Source organism: Denticeps clupeoides, unplaced genomic scaffold (genome assembly GCF_900700375.1).
Source record: "Denticeps clupeoides unplaced genomic scaffold, fDenClu1.1, whole genome shotgun sequence".
Classification (NCBI taxonomy): domain Eukaryota; kingdom Metazoa; phylum Chordata; class Actinopteri; order Clupeiformes; family Denticipitidae; genus Denticeps; species Denticeps clupeoides.
Window position 1 is genome coordinate 36,992 of NW_021629880.1, and position 22,995 is coordinate 59,986.

Below are 22,995 nucleotides of genomic sequence, written 5' to 3' on the forward strand. Positions count from 1 at the left end.
TAAAGCAGCATCCTTATACACAAAGGAAATAATTCTCCAACATGAGATGAGAAAGCCCCTCTTGATGACCATGGATTTGAGGATGGACAAGGAATATCAAGACAGAGAACTTGCTGTAAATTGCGGTTATATTCAGGAGTTATGTGAAATCTAATACAGACACCATGTCTACAAATGAAGTTACAGTCCCACAGTTTGCCCTGCATTGTTTGGACTTGTTGTTCAATAATTTTGATGCAGTTCATCTATGCACACGTTCATGTAGTATTGCAGTTTTATTTTTGAGACTTTGGAAACTTCCATGCAATAATGTTACAGTTTTTCTGTCAAATTAATTTAAATTCAGTTCCAGAACTCCATGTGTCTACTCAATGTGTCATTACTCAAGTGACTGGCAAAACTGCACTGCAGCCATGTAAATGTCTATCCCATGGGATTGTGATGGTGATCTTGGATCCACTGTGTCCTTTAGTGCTGCAAGCTGCTCTGCTGTAAGTGGACATTCCACAATAGGAACATTAACACCAACACTTTCACCAGGAGGCAATCAATGAACAGCAATGTTCAGTTCCTGTGTAAACAAAGAACAACATATTTCTGTATAAATCGTGTATAATCTCAGCTGTAATAGTTCCAAATACTAAGTGTTTAAACACCAGTGAAGGAACATTTAATTTTCACAACCCCTGTAATAGTGTAAACATGACTTTAAATTAGCATTAACAAAATACCTCTTCATCTTGGGGATCATCAACTGGATAATGAATTTGACCCAATTCCCAGAGCTGGTTTGGAGACATGTTGTGTTCTGTTCTCGAAGGGTGATTATCCCAACCATCTCGGAAAATGCTCAGATCATCTTGTAGCCGTGGTAGAAATGTGTAGTGGCAACAGAAGAGATGTGTTTGGTCTGCAGTATGAAGGTAGCTGGCTTCCTCAAGATAGTGTAGTACATCACGACTGATCGTACAGCACGACTGATCTTCAACCTTCCCAAATTCTCCCATACCACCCCTCTGCTACGTTCCCTTCACTGGCTCCCAGTAGCTGCACGCATCAGGTTCAAAATACTGATGCTGGCCTACAAAGCCAAACATGGAGCAGCACCATCCTACCTCACAGCCCTTATTACACCTCGCACTGCACCTGGTATACTCCGAGCCTCCAGTACTGCTCGCCTGGTCCCTCCATCTCTGAAGGTACAAGGAAAACATTCATCTAGACTCTTCTCCGTCTTGGCCCCTCGGTGGTGGAATGAACTTCCCCTCGAGGTCAGAACAGCTCAGTCACTGAGCACCTTCAAACGACAGCTCAAGACCTTCCTCTTTAAAGAATATTTAGATTAAATTGTAATTTTCTTGTCAAACTTTGTGTACAGAATCTACAACAGAGTGAATTAAATAGATGTATTCATAGTTGGGGTCCTAGTGAACCGGAATTGATCTCTTCATCGATGGTAACTTGAAAGCACGTTGTAAGTCGCTCTGGATAAGGGCGTCTGCCAAATGCCGTAAATGTAAATGTAAATGTACATCATAGTAGACGCTGGTCACTGCAGTCCACACATCTCTCCAAAGTCGCTCTATTCTACAACATAAGGCATTACGAGAAAAGTCCTAAGCAATCAGTTCGTTCAAACAAGCATTTGGAGAATAAAGCACAAGGTGACATGTCCTCTACATAATACTTTCTTTGTGCTGTTTGCTTAGATTTCATTTACAAATGTTTTTGTAAGTTACTAATTATAACCATTTAATTGTACAGAAAGAGAGCAAATAATTATCAAAGAACATTATCATTGAGTTCAACCACTCTCAAAAACTCCTATTATAATCACTGAAGTGGTTTACACTGTGCAATTTACTGTGCACTTGCACTGTATGCACACATCTGTAATTTGTTGTTTATGATGAGACAACTCGCTAGAGAGCAGCGAGCATGCAACAGCAAAAGTTTCAGTCATGACTCATCTAAATGCCTGATTGATCATTGCATTCATAAAAAAAGAATTGTGTGTGGTTGTTTATAATGCGTAACACTGTAAAACGCGTCTGTTGCGCATCACCAGCCAGTGAAGGCAGATTAAAATCTATAGGTCTATACCTGACAGAACAAATAGACTCAGGGACAGTTTTTTTCCCCAAAGCTGTTTCCATACTGAAAACTGTCATATTTGTATAATATTGCATTTATATTATACCCTTGTGCTATCTATACTACCTCTACCATACTGTATGCTGCTCGCCACTTTGGACCAAAGTATGTTTAATCTGATTTATTTGTCTGTATGTGTACTGTAGTTATAGTTTTTAGTACATCACTTATACATTGCGCTCATTGTACTGTGTATAATGGCAATAAAGGCTTTCTATTCTATTCTATTGTATTCTATTCTGTTTTAGTTAATCCGTACCTGGAGTTATTACGTTTACACCTTGTCTAGACAGGACACGAGCGGTGTGACGCGTCATGACAGAAGACAGTAGAACCTGATGATTAAAATCAGGGATAATGTCTACACTGAATGCGAAATTCCCAACAGCAAATGGATTCTAAGCTCTTTACAACGGCCGCTTTGTCACTTAAAGTTATTGCGGCGTGTTCGCGTTCTATATAGACACGGTGGTATGCTAAACCATTTTATCAAATATACAACGGCCGCCAGAGACCGCTCAGATAATGTTTCACATGCTGGGAACGCTAACACAATATATAATTATAAACCATAAAAGCTTAAAAATCACTTACCTCTGGGCGATTCATGATCACGCAGAAGAATGGTCACCTCCTGAGCAGCTCTGTAATTGGCCAAAATGCTTCGCTCGACTTTTCGGAGATCATCTACGCCTCCCTGTGAATGACCTCTGACCTACTTTCTGTACGATCTGAATTTCTGGGTTTGAATTTTAGAAAACTGAATTTAGAAAATTGAATTTTAGAAAATTGAATTTAGAGAATTGAATTTTGATAATTCAGATTTACACAATTCACATTCAAATAGTTTTGTCATAATATTAGCTCTAATATTCAAGTAAAATAATTTCAAATTCAATTTTAATAATTCAAATTTACACAATTCACATTCAAATAGTTTTGTCATAATATTAGCTCTAATATTCAAGTAAAATAATTTCAAATTCAGTTTTGATAATTCAAATTTACACAATTCACATTCAAATAGTTTTGTCATAATATTAGCTCTAATATTCAAGTAAAATAATTTCAAATTCAATTTTAATAATTCAAATTTACACAATTCACATTCAAATAGTTTTGTCATAATATTAGCTCTAATATTCAAGTAAAATAATTTCAAATTCAGTTTTGATAATTCAAATTTACACAATTCACATTCAAATAGTTTTGTCATAATATTAGCTCCATAGACAGTCAGCACAATTAAGACCGGTCAGAGAATTCCGGTCAGAGAATCAGGAGCCTGGATGCCAGCTTATCAATTATCTTATTTATTAACGAAGTATGTGTGTGTCTGTGTGTGTGTGTGTGTGTGTGTGTGTGGTCTACAAGAAACAGAGAAAGCATACATAAGCAAACACTCCACAGAACATGATATGATACTGATTTAACACTGATATAACACTGCTTACAGTAATCTAACATGAAACAGACAATACAATCCTACATAAGCAGCTAACCAGCACTAGAACATTTTACCTAGAATATAAATATAGGCAGCTAAAACACAGGAAAATTATTGAACCCCGTTAGCTTAGCGCTAATAGCAGGCGGAAATTAGCATAAGAATTAAATAATTGCCAAACATTACAAACTCTCTCTCTCTGCATATAAAACAGTATGAAAGGATAAACTAATCGAACACACGAGTGTGAACAACACTCCTCAGCACTTACTTTCCGTCATGAACGCACACATTTACATGTGAAAAATACGCGTGGCTCATTAGGTGTCACACTCTAACCGGACCAGATAGAAACAACTAAACAAGTCTTTCTGACACGTCTAAAACACAAGACAAGCATTAAAAATAATTTTATATCACGGTACAAATGATCTAATAATAAAATGTAGAATCAAAGTTGCACTGGTATCCGATTGGCCCATTTGTGTAGGGGGCGTGTCCATGTTCACACTAATGACGTGCAAAACAAATGTTTTTACTGACTGGAACCATGTTGTATAGTTCACTGTGTACTATATTTCACTTGGAATATATACAACTATATTATTTTACTTGTTCCGTAAAAACACATTCAGTAGTGACGGGGACGGCCCCCCTGGGGCATACCTGTCAAGTTTTGGATTTGAAAATAAGGGACATTTTCCTGCACCCACCACAAGCAGTCCCACCACCCTGACCAAGCCCCAGTGTCCCTTACATTTTAAGACGGGTGACAAGAAAGCTAAAATCACCACTTGTCAATCACTTCTAAACTTCAGCTGGCTTTATGCACAGCTGCACCACTCCTGACCTTTGTTTCCTGTCCGCCATTATTGGACAAACTGATGAATCAGGTTTTTGGTACACAGCGTTGCCGTTTGTACCTCTGCACTTGTGACCTGGTCTGCCTCAGTGGCATTTCTCGTCACGAATGCTGACATCGCCCGGGCATGTTTTTGTGCCTGGCGGACATCATTCCTTCCCCCGTGTGCGACGCTAAAATCGCGGTTACAAATGACTGTCCCCCACCCCGCTCTTCTTCATAAAAAATACATTCGGTGTCCCATTGATCGCGGTATTGACACGAGGATGTAGTTTTTTTGGCAGGAGCGCCTTCCCTTCTCTGTCCTGGCGTCCATCATCTGTCTGTTTCTTCTTCTTTTTTCCCGCGTCGTCACTCATCTCGTCATCTGACCTCAAGCGCTAATCTCGCGAGAACTGCCACCTTCAGTACCTGTAGTAGCTACTGCAGGCGGCACTTATCGCGACATTAGCGACACAACTCGATTATTTTTTGTTAAATAACGCAGATTAAAATACGGGCGATTTACGGGAAAAAACTAATACGGGAGGACGGCGGGAAAGAACGGGCCAAAACGGGATACTTGACAGGTATGCCCTGGGGACACAGTCAGGGTTAAGCGTCCCGCTCAGGGACACGATGGTAGTAAGTGGGGTTTGAACCTGGAACTTTGTGCTCTTCCGGTTCAGACGCGAGCGTGTTAGCCAAGTGTAAAACACACCAATAATAATGATTAAAAAGTGAAAGTGGCAGTAATTTGATTTGGGACAAATAGCGTTGACAGAACCTTGTGTGTGTGGAGTTTACATGTTCTTCTGTCTCGGTGTGGGTTTCCTCCTGATTCACTGTCCAGAGAGGCACTTTTTTTTCAGCAAGAACAAGAGCCCAGAATTAATGTGATTGGCTGATATAATTTTTTTCAGCCAATCACAATGTTTCTGAGCTCTTGTTCTGTAGCGTAATCAGCTGAGTGAAACCAGCCAATCACAATGTTCTTAAGATCTTGTTCCTCCATCTGATTGGCTGAAAAAAAAGTGACATCATCAGCTTCGCTCTATTTAAGAGGTGAGCCGTGAAGAACTAAATCATTTCAGATTTACGAGAGTTCAGTATAGAGGTAGAGAAATGAAGGCGTGGAAGAAGTTTGTTAGGTGGACCAAGCGTCGCTTCTTCAAGAAGGACGTTTCCGTTGAGCCCAAAATGACCGATCTGAAATCAGCTCAGATGGGTCAGGTTGAGGTGTTCGGGGAACAGCTCGGCACACTCGAGGCGGTGATGGAGACATTCCTGGAAAGGGATCCCGGTCATCGTAAAGAAGTGGAGGAGATGTTCATGGCCTCTAATAATAATCTGGAGATGGCTATTCGTGACACGACACAGAACAGCCTGGCTTGGCGTGAAGAGCTGAGGCAAATTGCCATCCAGGAGGCTGAGAATGAAGTAAAAGAAAGACTGAGAGAAGAACAAGATCTGGAACAGCTGCGATTTGAGGAGCTTGAAGCACAGCTGAACGTGGAGAGACACAACAGAGAAGAAGCAGAAAGGTGTTTCTGTAACGTGAGAGAAACTGGAAAGCAGATGGAGATGGAGACACAGCTCCATACGCAGCTGGGGAGCATGCAGGCTCTTTATGAAGAGACGCTGCAGAACGAGAAGAAGGAGCAGGAAACGCTGAGAAGTCAAATGACAGATGAGCAGAGCAGGAGAGAGAAAGCTGAAAAAGAGCTTGAAGCAAAAAGAGAAAGCAGGAAAGAGGCAGAGAGGCTTCTCCTGGAGACAGAGACAAAGTTTCGTCATCAGCTGGAGAGCAAAGACAGCCTCCACGAGGAGACGCTCCAGCAAATGAAAAAGGAACTTGAGATGATGACAGCCGAACGTGACCATGAGCACAGAGCACGAGAAGAACTTGAAAAAGTGCTCCTTGAAGAAACATCTACCAGGAACGAACTGGAAAAACGTTTCCAGGACTTAAACAATACAAGCAAGAGGCAGGAGATTGAGGAAACCCTGAAGGTCCTCCTCAGAAGGGAGAAGGAACTGTGTGGGCAACTCGAGCAGACAGTGGACATGAGAGCAGCACTGGAGCATCTTCGAGAAGCTTCACAAGGAGACGTGGAGAAAAGAAAACAGTACAAGAACAAGGCTGTCCAGATTGATCAGGGAGGCTGTGAAATGGTGATAATCACCACTTGGTCTGAGGCCTAATAAAGTCCTGGCTTACATCATACGCCATTTGGCTTTGAAACAAATAAATCTGGAGAAATATCTAATAAAGCAAATACTTGTTTTACAGCACAGTTAGTCTTAATGTTCGATGTATCTTCCGATAATAAAGAAGCATGGCTGCTACTAACAATCATTTTAATAATCAATTAATCTGTCGATTATTTTTTATAAATTATGAATAAATAAAAGCATTCATTTCCAACCCTTTATTCAAAAACAGAATCTTTAGAAAATGCACGAATATAATGATAATTAAACACCAAAACATAACACCCAAAACATGCACATGTATGCTTTACTTGATCTGGCAAATATAGACTTTTTAAAATAAAGTGTCACCTGAGCTGCCGGAACAACAAATAATTTATGAAAAGAAATACAATACATATCAGAAAATTGAACAGGATTTGTTTGAATGTCAGAACTTGTCTCATTGTACATTTTACCTCTGTTTGTCACGACCACGGGCTGACGGGGGAAGGAAGCGCAGAGACGGGACATCTGGGCAAATGGGATTTATTAATACGCACAAAAGAAAAAGGCACGAGGGACAAAACAAAGGAAGCCAAGAAAAACAAACCAACAGGCGTGTGGCGGTTGCCAGGAACTGAAATCAAAGTTCAGGATCCACATCGATGCATCAGTGTCGGTTCCTTCTAACAGGGCTCCAACCACGGATGCCTACCCAGCAGCACCTGTCCATGGTTAGAGCCCTGCTGTCAGGCTGAGTGCTGCCAGCTGGGGCTCCTGCTGCACCCAGACGTGGCACCGTTACTCTCCAACATGTGTTTACCATGTAAAATCCAGAACTGGAACCAGACAGTTATGGAGCTAATATTATGACAAAACTATTTGAATGTGAATTGTGTAAATTTGAATTAAAAGGAGCTAATATTATGACAAAACTATTTGAATGTGAATTGTGTAAATTTGAATTATCAAAACTGAATTTGAAATTATTTTACTTGAATATTAGAGCTAATATTATGACAAAACTATTTGAATGTGAATTGTGTAAATTTGAATTATTAAAATTGAATTTGAAATTATTTTACTTGAATATTAGAGCTAATATTATGACAAAACTATTTGAATGTGAATTGTGTAAATCTGAATTATCAAAATTCAATTCTCTAAATTAAATTTTCTAAAATTAAATTTTCTAAATTCAATTTTCTAAAATTCAATTTTCTAAATTCAGTTTTCTAAAATTCAAACCCAGAAATTCAGATCGTACAGAAAGTAGGTCAGAGGTCATTCACAGGGAGGCGTAGATGATCTCCGAAAAGTCGAGCGAAGCATTTTGGTCAATTACAGAGCTGCTCAGGAGGTGACCATTCTTCTGCGTGATCATGAATCGCCCAGAGGTAAGTGATTTTTAAGCATTTATGGTTTATAATTATATATTGTGTTAGCGTTCCCAGCGTGTGAAACATTATCTGAGCGGTCTCTGGTGTTTGTATATTTGATAAAAGGGATTAGCATACCACCGTGTCTATATAGAACGCGAACACGCCGCAATAACTTTTAAGTGACAAAGCGGCCGTTGTAAAGAGCTTAGAAATAGAACAGGGAATCCGTTTGCTGTTGGGAATTTCGCATTCAGTGTAGACATTATCCCTGATTTTAATCATCAGGTTCTACTGTCTTCTGTCATGACGCGTCACACCGCTCGTGTCCTGTGTTAATACAATAACTCCGTTAGTGCTTCATTTATTTCCTTGATTGGAATCCACATCAGATCCAACTTGGATATAAGGTCACTCGATGATGATTGTAAGCTGTGTTTTGAGTTGAAGACTTTAACATTGTGAATAATCATTTAGATATATGTGTAGCTTGCAGGCACGATTAAAGTAGCTATATCGTTCATTTTCGCTTATATCATACAAATAAAACAAATATATAAATGTTATTAGTAGAGATGCCCCGATCGAGCCAAGGAATTGGCCAATATTCCTCATGATCAGACTATATTATTTAGGTAAACAACATTTTAGACGTTTCCCGAATATCAACACTACTGCAACGAGGCAAGTGACTGTCTTTATGAACGGGTTACTGAATCATTGGCTTATTTAATGATTCAGTAACCAATTCAATTTATGTCCTACTAACGATATTGTTTTTAGATACACATCATTAGTTTGTAGCTATATATAAAAATAAATATAAAAATATATATATTTTGCTTAAACTGTTTTTACAGGACAGCGAAGTTGTCAGATCAGCCAGGCACTTGTTGTCTTTGCTGACCTCAAGCAGTGCAGCTGGTCCCAGTCAGTTTTTTTTGTGTATTTTTATTTATTATTGTGGAAAGGATAGATAGTAAGGATAGTGTGGTAAAGGAAATCCCTGTTATGTATATGTATTTGTGCATACATAGTTTTATTAAAATACTTTCATTAAATTAATTTCATAATTCAGCCTCCATAGGCAGCACACTGTTCAGCAGAGGGCCACCATTCAAACTGAGATGACCAGGTTTTGCAACCACATTTTTTTTAATATTGACATAAGCCATCATGATATTATTTGATGGTTATTATTTTGGTTTTTGTTTTGCCAACAGATCATTTCCCGGGTTTTTCAGCAAAGGACGGGGTAAAAGGCGAATGCTGTCAATGCCCCCTAGCAAACCCGCAAAAATATTGCCTGTTAACTTTTATCTGCTTCCTCACCAATATGAGCGAACACCTGAGGAGAGTGAGCAACTGGTACATATGCAAGCTGGGTTGGGGTGAAAGACAATGCAAATGGTTGAAAATGCAACTTATGATGAAGTAAGTATGTGTGACGTCTCTCCTGTATCTTTTAAAATGATCTTTTTCTAATGTAACAGAGCTTAATTCATTAGTAACTCTGTATGTGGAACATGGGTGCTAAGGTGCTCTTAAGCACATTGCTATAATGTAACACTATAAGCTTTTTTTACCAGTGTTGCACTGGTAACTGTTGGGCATTTAATTTTTACATGGTTTGCTATACTGACAGTGTTATTTACATTGTAAGGTATGTGCCCAACTGAAGGAGCTGATTTCAGGATGTAAAGGGGGGTTGGCTTGTCTATAAGTCTTCAGGTAATCATCAGGAACATAGTGATACATTGCAATGAAAATAAATAAATAAGTAAAATCAAATACATTTCTGAATTTTTACATTATCACTAATACCATATTTCATATTTTATGTAATTAAATACCTTTGTGTCAAGCTTAAAACATGAATCCTGGCATAACAAAATAAAAGGAATGAAATCCAATAATACATTGTGTTTTTCTGTATTTTGTATAATTTTTCATAAGGTGGATAGGGCTCCCGGAAGCTTACACTTATCCCACCCGATGAGAGTGGGTACAGTGCCAAACATTTGAAAGCAGCAACCCAGGGTTTCAAAGGAGTTCTTTACGTAACTCCACTCATTCTTTGCATATGTATAATTTTAAAACCACATTAAAAAACTAATAAATGCTTGAAACAACATGAAAGAAAATAATTTACATTATATTGTTTTTATATTGTTCCCTCTAGGAAACTTGCCCCATTTGTCAAAAGAAAATGCCTTTTGATGTGATAAAGATTCATGCAAGTTTTTGCACAGGTGACAGGTAAGGAAAATCGCACAACATATTTTCAGTAAATCTTATTATAATAAAAAATTTTATTGTTGTTTTTTGTACTTTCTTTGTGCTGTTAAGATTGCCACAGGTCTTCTTCACTTCTTCACTATACAATTGTGAATATTGTGTTTTTGTCAGGATTGCCTGCAGCTGGGCTCCACACCGGAACCCAATCCTGACGCCCCATAAATGCCGGAAGTTTCCGCCCGTTCGGGGTCGCTGGCATTTTCGTGAACTCGCTGCACGAACTTGACCTGATTTAGTTTCATGTGTTTTGAGTTCTGGCAATCGCCACACGCCTACGGGTTTGTTTAAGTTCTTCATTTAAGTTAAATCCTTTTCGGCCACCGCGCCATTGTTTCTTTGTATTTCGGTATTGTTTGTTATAATAAAACCCCTTCCCAGTATGTCAAACCTCTGCGCTTCCTTCCCCCGTAAGTCCGAAGTCGTGACAGAATGCCAGCGACCCCCCCAAAAGCGCAGAGGTAAAAAACAGAGGAGAAGAAACGCCGCGAAGGACGCAGCCCGGCGCGGCGAACGCGGACGCCAGGGGAGAGACGCGCCGCCCGTTCTAGTGGAGCGTTTTCTCCCCGAGAAGCCGTGGTACGCGGCGCCGCGTGATGACGTCACCCCCGGGAAACTCCGCGAAACCCGGAAGCGACAACGTCGGCGGGTGAGTGGGCGGAGCGAGGACGTTGGCGTCGGCAGAAGCGAGGAAGTGACTTGGGCAGCGAGCGCAGAAGATGCGACCCCCACGATCTTCGGCATGTCGAGCCAAGAACTCTACGCTCTGCTGGCAAGGCTCCCTGTGGACTGGGACGACACGGACGACGACGAGAGCACGGGAGACGAGAGTTGGGCTCCGCCCATCGCACCAGTCTGCGATCATCGCAAGGTCCGTGGGGACCCACGTCACTTCCAGGGGGGTGAGAAGCGGCAACAACAACGGCGGCGTTCCTCCAGCGAGGAGGTGGGCAGCCTCCAGCCCGAATGGCCAGAGTACTGCCCATGGGAGCTTATCGCGCCATGGGTCCAGGATGTCCGCAGGGTGGACGACCCTTGGAGTCACCGGTGGGAGGACACGGATGACGAAAGTGATGATGACGTGGATTTTCGGTGGCCGGTCGGTGCCGGGATGGCTCCGCCCAGCGTGCGCATCCGAGATCATCGCGGCGTCCGTGATGACCCATGTGACTTCCGGGGGTACGAGGTTGACACGGACGACGACCAGGATGACGCCGTTTGGGCAGTCAGTGCCGGGATGGCTCCGCCCATCGCGCCCATCCAGGAGCGTCACGAGGTCCGTGGAGACCCACGTCCCTCCCAGCAGTGTGAGGAAAGCTGGTGGAAGAGGGCGACGGGAGGTCGCCAGCCAGCAACTGCGCTGCCGGGACTGCCTCGCAGGGAATCCTCCATTCCTGCTCCAGTCGCCGACCCGCCTTCCCTCTGCCCGGACGTTCCCCAGCGAAATGGCAGCGCAGCACCAGCGCCCACACCTGCTGGAGAAGACGTCCACCCCCCTCCACACCACACACCTACCACCATCTCCAGCGACGTGCCCAGCCCCGTGTGGGACAGCCCAATTGTCCCGGGACCCTTCAGTGGGGCAGCAGACACTGATAAGACCACCACCATCCTATCGTGTCTGCTTGGGTCAGCATGGGGCTGGAGCGCAGCCCTCTGGCAGCAGGGAGAGACAGACAGCAGTTTTCGGGACTTCCAGCAGAGACTGAGGGCGGAGTTTGATCGGCCAGAGCCTGAGCCAGGGATCGAACTCTGCCCCTCCACCACATCCAGCGTCAGTCAGGATCCGGGGCAAGAAGACCAAGCACTGGCGAGCGACGAGAAGGTCGCGCCTCCCGAGATCCTGGCTGTGCCCCCTGAGGAGGTCCCGGAGTGCTCAGAGAGGGAACTAGACGACCCTCTCTTCTGTCTGTCTCTGTCTGTGTGTGTGTGCGTGGCATATGTGTCCATATGTCGCCCCCACTTCCCCTCTTTGTGTCCACCAGATGGTGACCCAGCAGCAGAGCCGAACCCCAGGGAGGGAGTTCCCAACCTGACTGCACCGGTCCAAGGCGAGGTGGACAAGCCCCAAGGTACCCCTAAGTCCAGCCGGGGGGGTGCTCCCCCAAAGAATTTTTTGGGGGGGTGCAGTTCGGGTTGGGGACTCCTCCTGAGGGGAGGGGAGGTGGGGAAGCGATGGAGCTGGGTCCTCCGGTAGCCAGTGAGGAGGGCGGGCCAGGCATGGGCCTGCGTCTGCCTCCAGAGGGGTGGAGCGCCATAGAGCCCCCGGGTAGGCATGAGGACCCAGCGGGGACAGACAGGAAGAGGGCCTGCTTGTCCCAACGGACGCAGAAGGGGCTAGCCGGATGGTCTGGCAATGCCCCCCCTTGGCACCAGGGCCGTGCAGCGAGAGGGGCTGCATAGTCCCAGAAGGCACCAGCCTGGGGTGCCTGGAACAGTCGCCGGAGGCTCTGGGACAATCTCCCTGCGCGGTGCAGGGGGTGACACAAGACGTGTCAGAGGGGACATGTGGAGACAGGGCCCACACGTACCCAGATGGATCGGCCCTGATTATTGTGTGCAGGTACGGGAGTCCGGGGCCGCCATGCGGGACCACGCCGGGGAGCCAGGCCGAGGGTCCGGGGCCGCCATGCGGGACCACGCCGGGGAGCCAGGCCGAGGGTCCAGGGCCGCCATGCGGGACCACGCCGGGGAGCCAGGCCGAGGGTCCGGGGCCGCCAAGCGGGACCACGCCGGGGAGCCAGGCCGAGGGTCCGGGGCCGCCAAGCGGGACCACGCCGGGGAGCCAGGCCGAGGGTCCGGGGCCGCCAAGCGGGACCACGCCGGGGAGCCAGGCCGAGGGTCCGGGGCCGCCGGGGAGCCAGGCCGAGGGTCCGGGGCCGCCAAGCGGGACCACGCCGGGGAGCCAGGCCGAGGGTCCGGGGCCGCCAAGCGGGACCACGCCGGGGAGCCAGGCCGAGGGTCCGGGGCCGCCAAGCGGGACCACGCCGGGGAGCCAGCCCGAGGCACCGGGGCCGCCACGCCTGACCACGCCGGGGAGCCAGGCCGAGGGTCCGGGGCCGCCAAGCGGGACCACGCCGGGGAGCCAGCCCGAGGGACCGGGGCCGCCACGCCTGACCACGCCGGGGAGCCAGCCCGAGGGACCGGGGCCGCCACGCCTGACCACGCCGGGGAGCCAGCCCGAGGGACCGGGGCCGCCACGCCGGACCACGCCGGGGAGCCAGCCCGAGGGACCGGGGCCGTAACGCCGGGGAGCCAGCCCGAGGGACCGGGGCCGCCACGCCTGACCACGCCGGGGAGCCAGCCCGAGGGACCGGGGCCGCCACGCCTGACCACGCCGGGGAGCCAGCCCGAGGGACCGGGTCCTCCAAGGGGAGGATACAGCAGGGCAGGAGCCCTGTGGTTGCCGCCGTCCGCCCCGCCGCCTCCACTGATGGTACTGTTGGGGCTCCGAGGACGTAGCCCTTGGAGGGGGGGGCTCTGTCAGGATTGCCTGCAGCTGGGCTCCACACCGGAACCCAATCCTGACGCCCCATAAATGCCGGAAGTTTCCGCCCGTTCGGGGACGCTGGCATTTTCGTGAACTCGCTGCACGAACTTGACCTGATTTAGTTTCATGTGTTTTGAGTTCTGGCAATCGCCACACGCCTACGGGTTTGTTTAAGTTCTTCATTTAAGTTAAATCCTTTTCGGCCACCGCGCCATTGTTTCTTTGTATTTCGGTATTGTTTGTTATAATAAAACCCCTTCCCAGTATGTCAAACCTCTGCGCTTCCTTCCCCCGTAAGTCCGAAGTCGTGACAGTTTTACGTTCAAATTATGAATGTTCAATTCATTTAGAACTCTTGAAGTTATCTATTCAAAAGGAATTTTGTTCCGTTATTGCACGTTAATTAAGTTTGTATATTACAGTGTAAGCATGCAACCTCTGGAGTTTAATGTGTCTATGGAAGAACCATCCACATCTGGAGTTTCTGTGTCTGTGACACATACCGGTGATCATTTAAATGCAGATGATGCCACAAGCATTTTTACATTTTTTTTTTGGAACTGATAAGCATAATACATTTCTGAGATGTAAAACTGAAATAGAATACACAATTAGCTTCAGCTGAACTGTTAACATGTTGCTTCTTTGTTTTTGTTTTGTTTTCTTTGCAGATTGGAAAACTGAACCAGATAAAAAATAAAGCAGCATCCTTATACACAAAGGAAATAATTCTCCAACATGAGATGAGAAAGCCCCTCTTGATGACCATGGATTTGAGGATGGACAAGGAAGATCAAGACAGAGAACTTGCTGTAAATTGCGGTTATATTCAGGAGTTATGTGAAATCTAATACAGACACCATGTCTACAAATGAAGTTACAGTCCCACAGTTTGCCCTGCATTGTTTGGACTTGTTGTTCAATAATTTTGATGCAGTTCATCTATGCACACGTTCATGTAGTATTGCAGTTTTATTTTTGAGACTTTGGAAACTTCCATGCAATAATGTTACAGTTTTTCTGTCAAATTAATTTAAATTCAGTTCCAGAACTCCATGTGTCTACTCAATGTGTCATTACTCAAGTGACTGGCAAAACTGCACTGCAGCCATGTAAATGTCTATCCCATGGGATTGTGATGGTGATCTTGGATCCACTGTGTCCTTTAGTGCTGCAAGCTGCTCTGCTGTAAGTGGACATTCCACAATAGGAACATTAACACCAACACTTTCACCAGGAGGCAATCAATGAACAGCAATGTTCAGTTCCTGTGTAAACAAAGAACAACATATTTCTGTATAAATCGTGTATAATCTCAGCTGTAATAGTTCCAAATACTAAGTGTTTAAACACCAGTGAAGGAACATTTAATTTTCACAACCCCTGTAATAGTGTAAACATGACTTTAAATTAGCATTAACAAAATACCTCTTCATCTTGGGGATCATCAACTGGATAATGAATTTGACCCAATTCCCAGAGCTGGTTTGGAGACATGTTGTGTTCTGTTCTCGAAGGGTGATTATCCCAACCATCTCGGAAAATGCTCAGATCATCTTGTAGCCGTGGTAGAAATGTGTAGTGGCAACAGAAGAGATGTGTTTGGTCTGCAGTATGAAGGTAGCTGGCTTCCTCAAGATAGTGTAGTACATCACGACTGATCGTACAGCACGACTGATCTTCAACCTTCCCAAATTCTCCCATACCACCCCTCTGCTACGTTCCCTTCACTGGCTCCCAGTAGCTGCACGCATCAGGTTCAAAATACTGATGCTGGCCTACAAAGCCAAACATGGAGCAGCACCATCCTACCTCACAGCCCTTATTACACCTCGCACTGCACCTGGTATACTCCGAGCCTCCAGTACTGCTCGCCTGGTCCCTCCATCTCTGAAGGTACAAGGAAAACATTCATCTAGACTCTTCTCCGTCTTGGCCCCTCGGTGGTGGAATGAACTTCCCCTCGAGGTCAGAACAGCTCAGTCACTGAGCACCTTCAAACGACAGCTCAAGACCTTCCTCTTTAAAGAATATTTAGATTAAATTGTAATTTTCTTGTCAAACTTTGTGTACAGAATCTACAACAGAGTGAATTAAATAGATGTATTCATAGTTGGGGTCCTAGTGAACCGGAATTGATCTCTTCATCGATGGTAACTTGAAAGCACGTTGTAAGTCGCTCTGGATAAGGGCGTCTGCCAAATGCCGTAAATGTAAATGTAAATGTACATCATAGTAGACGCTGGTCACTGCAGTCCACACATCTCTCCAAAGTCGCTCTATTCTACAACATAAGGCATTACGAGAAAAGTCCTAAGCAATCAGTTCGTTCAAACAAGCATTTGGAGAATAAAGCACAAGGTGACATGTCCTCTACATAATACTTTCTTTGTGCTGTTTGCTTAGATTTCATTTACAAATGTTTTTGTAAGTTACTAATTATAACCATTTAATTGTACAGAAAGAGAGCAAATAATTATCAAAGAACATTATCATTGAGTTCAACCACTCTCAAAAACTCCTATTATAATCACTGAAGTGGTTTACACTGTGCAATTTACTGTGCACTTGCACTGTATGCACACATCTGTAATTTGTTGTTTATGATGAGACAACTCGCTAGAGAGCAGCGAGCATGCAACAGCAAAAGTTTCAGTCATGACTCATCTAAATGCCTGATTGATCATTGCATTCATAAAAAAAGAATTGTGTGTGGTTGTTTATAATGCGTAACACTGTAAAACGCGTCTGTTGCGCATCACCAGCCAGTGAAGGCAGATTAAAATCTATAGGTCTATACCTGACAGAACAAATAGACTCAGGGACAGTTTTTTTCCCCAAAGCTGTTTCCATACTGAAAACTGTCATATTTGTATAATATTGCATTTATATTATACCCTTGTGCTATCTATACTACCTCTACCATACTGTATGCTGCTCGCCACTTTGGACCAAAGTATGTTTAATCTGATTTATTTGTCTGTATGTGTACTGTAGTTATAGTTTTTAGTACATCACTTATACATTGCGCTCATTGTACTGTGTATAATGGCAATAAAGGCTTTCTATTCTATTCTATTGTATTCTATTCTGTTTTAGTTAATCCGTACCTGGAGTTATTACGTTTACACCTTGTCTAGACAGGACACGAGCGGTGTGACGCGTCATGACAGAAGACAGTAGAACCTGATGATTAAAATCAGGGATAATGTCTACACTGAATGCGAAATTCCCAACAGCAAATGGATTCTAAGCTCTTTACAACGGCCGCTTTGTCACTTAAAGTTATTGCGGCGTGTTCGCGTTCTATATAGACACGGTGGTATGCTAAACCATTTTATCAAATATACAACGGCCGCCAGAGACCGCTCAGATAATGTTTCACATGCTGGGAACGCTAACACAATATATAATTATAAACCATAAATGCTTAAAAATCACTTACCTCTGGGCGATTCATGATCACGCAGAAGAATGGTCACCTCCTGAGCAGCTCTGTAATTGGCCAAAATGCTTCGCTCGACTTTTCGGAGATCATCTACGCCTCCCTGTGAATGACCTCTGACCTACTTTCTGTACGATCTGAATTTCTGGGTTTGAATTTTAGAAAACTGAATTTAGAAAATTGAATTTTAGAAAATTGAATTTAGAGAATTGAATTTGATAATTCAGATTTACACAATTCACATTCAAATAGTTTTGTCATAATATTAGCTCTAATATTCAAGTAAAATAATTTCAAATTCAATTTTAATAATTCAAATTTACACAATTCACATTCAAATAGTTTTGTCATAATATTAGCTCTAATATTCAAGTAAAATAATTTCAAATTCAGTTTTGATAATTCAAATTTACACAATTCACATTCAAATAGTTTTGTCATAATATTAGCTCTAATATTCAAGTAAAATAATTTCAAATTCAATTTTAATAATTCAAATTTACACAATTCACATTCAAATAGTTTTGTCATAATATTAGCTCTAATATTCAAGTAAAATAATTTCAAATTCAGTTTTGATAATTCAAATTTACACAATTCACATTCAAATAGTTTTGTCATAATATTAGCTCCATAGACAGTCAGCACAATTAAGACCGGTCAGAGAATTCCGGTCAGAGAATCAGGAGCCTGGATGCCAGCTTATCAATTATCTTATTTATTAACGAAGTATGTGTGTGTCTGTGTGTGTGTGTGTGTGTGTGTGTGTGGTCTACAAGAAACAGAGAAAGCATACATAAGCAAACACTCCACAGAACATGATATGATACTGATTTAACACTGATATAACACTGCTTACAGTAATCTAACATGAAACAGACAATACAATCCTACATAAGCAGCTAACCAGCACTAGAACATTTTACCTAGAATATAAATATAGGCAGCTAAAACACAGGAAAATTATTGAACCCCGTTAGCTTAGCGCTAATAGCAGGCGGAAGAAATTAGCATAAGAATTAAATAATTGCCAAACATTACAAACTCTCTCTCTCTGCATATAAAACAGTATGAAAGGATAAACTAATCGAACACACGAGTGTGAACAACACTCCTCAGCACTTACTTTCCGTCATGAACGCACACATTTACATGTGAAAAATACGCGTGGCTCATTAGGTGTCACACTCTAACCGGACCAGATAGAAACAACTAAACAAGTCTTTCTGACACGTCTAAAACCAAGACAAGCATTAAAAATAATTTTATATCACGGTACAAATGATCTAATAATAAAATGTAGAATCAAAGTTGCACTGGTATCCGATTGGCCCATTTGTGTAGGGGGCGTGTCCATGTTCACACTAATGACGTGCAAAACAAATGTTTTTACTGACTGGAACCATGTTGTATAGTTCACTGTGTACTATATTTCACTTGGAATATATACAACTATATTATTTTACTTGTTCCGTAAAAACACATTCAGTAGTGACGGGGACGGCCCCCCTGGGGCATACCTGTCAAGTTTTGGATTTGAAAATAAGGGACATTGTCCTGCGCCCACCACAAGCAGTCCCACCACCCTGACCAAGCCCCAGTGTCCCTTACATTTTAAGACGGGTGACAAGAAAGCTAAAATCACCACTTGTCAATCACTTCTAAACTTCAGCTGGCTTTATGCACAGCTGCACCACTCCTGACCTTGTTTCCTGTCCGCCATTATTGGACAAACTGATGAATCAGGTTTTTGGTACACAGCGTTGCCGTTTGTACCTCTGCACTTGTGACCTGGTCTGCCTCAGTGGCATTTCTCGTCACGAATGCTGACATCGCCCGGGCATGTTTTTTGTGCCTGGCGGACATCATTCCTTCCCCCGTGTGCGACGCTAAAATCGCGGTTACAAATGACTGTCCCCCACCCCGCTCTTCTTCATAAAAAATACATTCGGTGTCCCATTGATCGCGGTATTGACACGAGGATGTAGTTTTTTTGGCAGGAGCGCCTTCCCTTCTCTGTCCTGGCGTCCATCATCTGTCTGTTTCTTCTTCTTTTTTCCCGCGTCGTCACTCATCTCGTCATCTGACCTCAAGCGCTAATCTCGCGAGAACTGCCACCTTCAGTACCTGTAGTAGCTACTGCAGGCGGCACTTATCGCGACATTAGCGACACAACTCGATTATTTTTTGTTAAATAACGCAGATTAAAATACGGGCGATTTACGGGAAAAAACTAATACGGGAGGACGGCGGGAAAGAACGGGCCAAAACGGGATACTTGACAGGTATGCCCTGGGGACACAGTCAGGGTTAAGCGTCCCGCTCAGGGACACGATGGTAGTAAGTGGGGTTTGAACCTGGAACTTTGTGCTCTTCCGGTTCAGACGCGAGCGTGTTAGCCAAGTGTAAAACACACCAATAATAATGATTAAAAAGTGAAAGTGGCAGTAATTTGATTTGGGACAAATAGCGTTGACAGAACCTTGTGTGTGTGGAGTTTACATGTTCTTCTGTCTCGGTGTGGGTTTCCTCCTGATTCACTGTCCAGAGAGGCACTTTTTTTTCAGCAAGAACAAGAGCCCAGAATTAATGTGATTGGCTGATATAATTTTTTTCAGCCAATCACAATGTTTCTGAGCTCTTGTTCTGTAGCGTAATCAGCTGAGTGAAACCAGCCAATCACAATGTTCTTAAGATCTTGTTCCTCCATCTGATTGGCTGAAAAAAAAGTGACATCATCAGCTTCGCTCTATTTAAGAGGTGAGCCGTGAAGAACTAAATCATTTCAGATTTACGAGAGTTCAGTATAGAGGTAGAGAAATGAAGGCGTGGAAGAAGTTTGTTAGGTGGACCAAGCGTCGCTTCTTCAAGAAGGACGTTTCCGTTGAGCCCAAAATGACCGATCTGAAATCAGCTCAGATGGGTCAGGTTGAGGTGTTCGGGGAACAGCTCGGCACACTCGAGGCGGGTGATGGAGACATTCCTGGAAAGGGATCCCGGTCATCGTAAAGAAGTGGAGGAGATGTTCATGGCCTCTAATAATAATCTGGAGATGGCTATTCGTGACACGACACAGAAACAGCCTGGCTTGGCGTGAAGAGCTGAGGCAAATTGCCATCCAGGAGGCTGAGAATGAAGTAAAAGAAAGACTGAGAGAAGAACAAGATCTGGAACAGCTGCGATTTGAGGAGCTTGAAGCACAGCTGAACGTGGAGAGACACAACAGAGAAGAAGCAGAAAGGTGTTTCTGTAACGTGAGAGAAACTGGAAAGCAGATGGAGATGGAGACACAGCTCCATACGCAGCTGGGGAGCATGCAGGCTCTTTATGAAGAGACGCTGCAGAACGAGAAGAAGGAGCAGGAAACGCTGAGAAGTCAAATGACAGATGAGCAGAGCAGGAGAGAGAAAGCTGAAAAAGAGCTTGAAGCAAAAAGAGAAGCAGGAAAGAGGCAGAGAGGCTTCTCCTGGAGACAGAGACAAAGTTTCGTCATCAGCTGGAGAGCAAAGACAGCCTCCACGAGGAGACGCTCCAGCAAATGAAAAAGGAACTTGAGATGATGACAGCCGAACGTGACCATGAGCACAGAGCACGAGAAGAACTTGAAAAAGTGCTCCTTGAAGAAACATCTACCAGGAACGAACTGGAAAAACGTTTCCAGGACTTAAACAATACAAGCAAGAGGCAGGAGATTGAGGAAACCCTGAAGGTCCTCCTCAGAAGGGAGAAGGAACTGTGTGGGCAACTCGAGCAGACAGTGGACATGAGAGCAGCACTGGAGCATCTTCGAGAAGCTTCACAAGGAGACGTGGAGAAAAGAAAACAGTACAAGAACAAGGCTGTCCAGATTGATCAGGGAGGCTGTGAAATGGTGATAATCACCACTTGGTCTGAGGCCTAATAAAGTCCTGGCTTACATCATACGCCATTTGGCTTTGAAACAAATAAATCTGGAGAAATATCTAATAAAGCAAATACTTGTTTTACAGCACAGTTAGTCTTAATGTTCGATGTATCTTCCGATAATAAAGAAGCATGGCTGCTACTAACAATCATTTAATAATCAATTAATCTGTCGATTATTTTTTATAAATTATGAATAAATAAAAGCATTCATTTCCAACCCTTTATTCAAAAACAGAATCTTTAGAAAATGCACGAATATAATGATAATTAAACACCAAAACATAACACCCAAAACATGCACATGTATGCTTTACTTGATCTGGCAAATATAGACTTTTTAAATAAAGTGCCACCTGAGCTGCCGGAACAACAAATAATTTATGAAAAGAAATACAATACATATCAGAAAATTGAACAGGATTTGTTTGAATGTCAGAACTTGTCTCATTGTACATTTTACCTCTGTTTGTCACGACCACGGGCTGACGGGGGAAGGAAGCGCAGAGACGGGACATCTGGGCAAATGGGATTTATTAATACGCACAAAAGAAAAAGGCAGAGGGACAAAACAAAGGAAGCCAAGAAAAACAAACCAACAGGCGTGTGGCGGTTGCCAGGAACTGAAATCAAAGTTCAGGATCCACATCGATGCATCAGTGTCGGTTCCTTCTAACAGGGCTCCAACCACGGATGCCTACCCAGCAGCACCTGTCCATGGTTAGAGCCCTGCTGTCAGGCTGAGTGCTGCCAGCTGGGGCTCCTGCTGCACCCAGACGTGGCACCGTTACTCTCCAACATGTGTTTACCATGTAAAATCCAGAACTGGAACCAGGACAGTCAGCACAATTCAGACCAAGCACTCTGTCAATCTTATGCTTCACAAGTTATTTGTGGTGCATCTGGACTTTCTCTCACGTCTCAACATTACCTTGAGCTGATTAAATACAGAGATTCTGGGATTCTGCTGCCAAGCAGATTTATAATGATTTATAATACCCTTATAATACCCAGATTTATAATACCCTTATTACACCTCGCACTGCACCTGGTATAACTATGAGCCTCCAGTACTGCTCGCCTGGTCCCTCCATCTCTGAAGGTAAAGGAAGACACAGTAGGATATTTCGGTAATAAAAAGAATCTATAAAGAAAAAATGAATGAAATCTCCTTGCCTTTCTTGAGTTCACACGTCTTGTCGTGTAGATTTCTACCACTCCCACGACGTGTTACACTGGTGAAGCGACAATAGGATCTGATTCCTGGAGGCTGGAGCCTGGAGGCCAGCTTATCAATTATCTTATTTATTAACGAAGTATGTGTGTGTCTGTGTGGGTGTGTGTGTGGTGTGGTGTGGTCTACAAGAAACAGAGAAAGCATACATAAGCAAACACTCCACAGAACATGATATGATACACAACACTGATTAAATAACACTGCTTATCTAACATGAAAACAGACAATACAATCCTACATAAGCAGAAGTGGAAAAGGGGAAATAACTGACAAAAACTGATTTAAAAAACAACAAAAGTCAGAAGTAAAAAAAGTGGAAAAACTGACAAAACTGGCATGTTTTTTTCGACTTTGTCATTTTTTTCACTTTTTCGCTTCTGACTTTTGTCAGTTTTTGTCAGTTATTTCCCTTTTTACTTTCTGACTTTTTTTTTTTCGACTTTGTAGATTTTTGAGCATTTTACAATTCCAACTTAGTTGAAATAAGCGGAAAAAAGGACAAAGTTAAAAAAAAAAAAAAGTCAGAAGAGAAAAAGGGAAATAACTGACAAAACTGATTTAAAAACAACAAAAGTCAGAAGTAAAAAAAGTGGAAAAACTGACCAAAA

The 22,995-nt window shown here is 43.5% G+C and overlaps 1 long non-coding RNA gene across 1 annotated transcript; it reads left to right on the top strand.

Annotated features, from left to right (window-relative positions):
* The first annotated feature begins 8,708 nt into the window (after nt 1-8,708).
* Nucleotides 8,709-9,737, top strand: LOC114776438 (uncharacterized). The gene is made up of 3 exons (XR_003745480.1): nt 8,709-9,152; nt 9,241-9,451; nt 9,681-9,737. It is a non-coding gene; the product is annotated as an uncharacterized LOC114776438 (long non-coding RNA).
* The last annotated feature ends 13,258 nt before the right edge of the window (nt 9,738-22,995 follow it).